Raw genomic sequence first — 4,086 nt, forward strand, 5'->3', positions numbered from 1 at the left:
TATTTGCTTGTTTGTACTGGAACATTGGAAATGGTAGTAAACAACATTTGCTTGTTTGTACTGGAATATTGGAAATGGTAGTAAACAGCATTTGCTTGTTTGTACTGGAATATTTGAAATGGTAGTAAACAGCATTTGCTTGTTTGTACTGGAATATTGGAAAATGGTTGTAAACAGCATTTGCTTGTTTGTACTGGAATATTGGAAATGGTAGTAAACAGCATTTGCTATTTGTACTGAACTATTGGAAACGGTGGAAAACAGTTTTTGCTATTTTGTCCTTGAATATTGGAAATGTTTTCTTGCGCACATCTGTTCTATGTTAACATATCGTTTTGCCTTATTTGTTTTCGTTTAATGCTATATTATTTTATTTCTTCAACTGAGTATGCCACTTATGCCGTTATTATGTTGATTTTTTTTTTCTTAATAAAGGTTTGACATTTGAACACACAACGCTTAAAACATATAATTGAAAAAACTAGTATTTTTATTCAAAATTCATGTTTTTATATAACAAATACATGGAATCAGTTGCAATCCAATGTTATGATAATGTATATCATGTGAGATTAAATTTAATTATCAAACCTAATGACAGTAATTAAAAAAGATGCACTTAATGTCTAACCTATAAGAATCTGGTAAACAGATTCACTACAAACTAGCAGCTCAATTGGAGAACCAGGCTTAATGCATATGCTTCAGGTATTGTTCCTTTTTCTTGAAGAACAAACTCCCTTAATAAGATTAATTCCACACAGGTGGAAAGTGTCTTCCCTAAATCTGTGACATTTTTTTACACACATGTATTAAGTATATTTTTTCCCACAGCGCAATTCAAATGGTAATTTTGAACTTATTTCCAGTAGTCACTTAAGCCCTGCACATAAAGGGAAAGATTTCCATATTTAAAAAAAAATGTAAATAAGTGTATGTAATAACAATACTGGTAGTCTTAAATAATTATAACAGCCAGAAACAAGTTGAATGAAAAATATGACCTACACAAGGTCTCAAACTTGGGACCTCTGGACATCCTAACGCACTACCACTGCATCATTCAGACTTTAATAATTAAAAAAAAATAATAATACAGGAATTTTTCAAAATCATCGACTGATAGTGATTCAATTGCATTTATTTTGTGCCTTTTTCAATTAATGATTATCTATAAAGTATAAATCTGAAAAAGAAGTGTTATTTTGCTTGTTTGAAAATAGTGTATACCATTCTGATTTAATATATTACATTTTTTTAACTCAATTTTCTTTTGGTTAATATTTCAGATAGCTTAATATGTTCCAAATACAAAATCCAGTGATAGCTGTTTACAAAGGGTAGGATATAAAACATATAATTCCCGTTCACTAATTGTTGCAAATATTTCAAAGAAACACAACTTTTTCATAGAATGTAAACATTTTTTATGTGTATTCTGAATTGGGAGACAGTTTCTTAAGTCTTGTCTTAGTATAAATACAATGATATTATGTGCATACATTTAACAATGAATACATATTTGATGATATTTTTAATTTTCAACAATTAATTAAGATATGAAACAAAATTGTTAAACAGTATTCATTTGAGGCAAACCAAAACAGGAAAAACAAATAACCTTGCATCAAATCAAGTTTCAGTTTTATGTTTTCATATTTGTGGTTTTCTTCTATTTGATAGAACACCTTTACACACAGAAAGCATGAGGTTAAAGAAGACATAATGCTGTTAACAACTGTTGCCTTGTCGTTCAATACCAAGAAAAACAAATTATGAAACTTAATAGTCAATAAATTTCATGCAAAGGTAACTGGAATGTTGGCATGTGTTGATAACAGTTTGATAACAAAAAAGGCCAAGTTTCTTTTTGATTGTCCATTATTACCAGCACATGATTCACACTTCGTTGTACTAGGCGGAGATTTAGGCCAAATATTGTAAACATGAATTTTAGAAGTCCAGTATGTAAATTTAAGTACAGAACATGTAATGCTCTTTTGGAATATGCACCAATCATCCATTCTTGTCAATGCATTTCAAAGATGCGATGAAACATTGTTCAAAGACTTTAACATTAGGAAGGAAAATACTCTGTTACATCTGTATTTTCACATCATCTGGAAGCCGCACAAGAAACACGTTTAGCACACCCTGCTTGTACATAACACAGCTCTAACAAACCGACGAGACAGTGTTAAGAAAGCATGCAGCTAGCGACGTGACAAGCTCGCCTTTTTCTCCGTTATTATCTGTTTAACTCTGGTCCTGATTCTTTCATATCTGAAAGCAAACAACAAACTCATTCAGCATTTAAGAGGAGTTTGTTACAACAGTGACAAAGAAACCCCCTGCTGATGCATGTCATATCAAAATATGTAGAAATATTTGCATTGAAAAATTTATTTTAAAATATACTATGATTAAAATCGCAAATGCAAAGTAGGAGAACACCCTCTGCAAGTTTGTGTCTATGGACAGACAAAAAGACGGACAGGACAGCGACTGACAGAAAGATAAAAGTCAACAGTGATTCCAATATATCCCTCCTTTACTTTGTTACGAGGTTATAATATGATTATCAAAAATCTGTTTACTTTAATAATATATTTCTAGCATAGTTGATTTTCGAATACTAACAAGAGATGTGTTTGTCAGAAACACAATGCCCCCTACTGTGCTGCTTTGAAATAAAATTTCTATTTATCATTTGGCAGGTATAGAAATTATCTCCCTTTAAAGCTTATTATTTCCCTCAAATTGTACTTTTTGACCTTTGACCTTGAAGGGTGACCTTGACCTTGACCTTTTACCACTTAAAATGTGCAGCTCCATGAGATGCACATGCATGCCAAATATGAAGTTGCTATGTTCAATATTGCAAACGTTATGACAAAAACTTTCACAAAGGCTAAATTTTTGGACAGACGAATTACAGACAGACAGACAGACAGGCCAAAACACAATATACCCCATCTTCTTCGAAGAAGGGGGCATAAAAACCCACAGTATTAAGCACATGTTCGTAGAAATTAAATCGTAAGTTTAAATGAACATGCACAAACTAGATAAATTAAAATACTTTTCTTACATTAAGGGGAAAATATCATGTAACATAAACTACAATAATTGGAAAAAAACAACAACATATTTTAAAGTAAATCTCCATTTACACATATATGCATAAATATGTTTTACATCACATTAAATAAGAAGTGGTATTATTTTCGAGATTAAAAGACAAAACTTTCAACAACAAAAAATATCATCATGAATATGAGATATTGTAGGGTATATAAAGCTTGCATTTCTTTAAGGGTGACAGTGTGCAGTCGCAGACAGCTAAAGGTGGACACCTACATGTTTTTAAGCGTCTAATCTTCAACTTTGCTGAACTTATCCAGTAGTCCCCTAAGCACAGGTTCTGGAATGTTTAATAGCTGCTCCACCTGGAAAACAAATGTCCAAACCAAACATGAATTTGTTCTATAATATTTTGTACAAAAGACATCAAAGTTTTGTTTAAACTTAACTTTGTGCTCAGGTGAGCTTAAAAGTAGATCCAGACCATGAAAATACGGTAAATAGTTTTGTTTAAGAAAATCCCCTACATGATGCCCATTCCAAGTTTGATGTCTCATTCCAAATTCACATAATAGTGTTCAAACAATAATTTGCTCTCTATTGCACAATAATATACAATATCAAACAATAATTTACCTTATTACACAATAATTGCATCCATCAAACAATTATTATCTCTATCACAATAATAACCTCTATCACACAATTATAATCTCCAAAACACACTAATTACCTCTATCACACACTAATAACTTAGTTCACACACTAATAAACTATAACACAATAAAAACCTGTATCACACAAAAATAACCTATATCACATGATAATAACCTCTATCACACCATAATAACGTCAATCACACAATAATAACCTCTTATCACATAATAATCTCTATCACACATTAATAACTTCTAACAAACGCTAATAACCTCTATCACACACAAATAACCTATATCACACAATAATAACCTCTATAACACCCTTATAACCTCTATCACACAC

The sequence above is a fragment of the Dreissena polymorpha genome, chromosome 2, assembly GCF_020536995.1.
Source record: "Dreissena polymorpha isolate Duluth1 chromosome 2, UMN_Dpol_1.0, whole genome shotgun sequence".
Classification (NCBI taxonomy): domain Eukaryota; kingdom Metazoa; phylum Mollusca; class Bivalvia; order Myida; family Dreissenidae; genus Dreissena; species Dreissena polymorpha.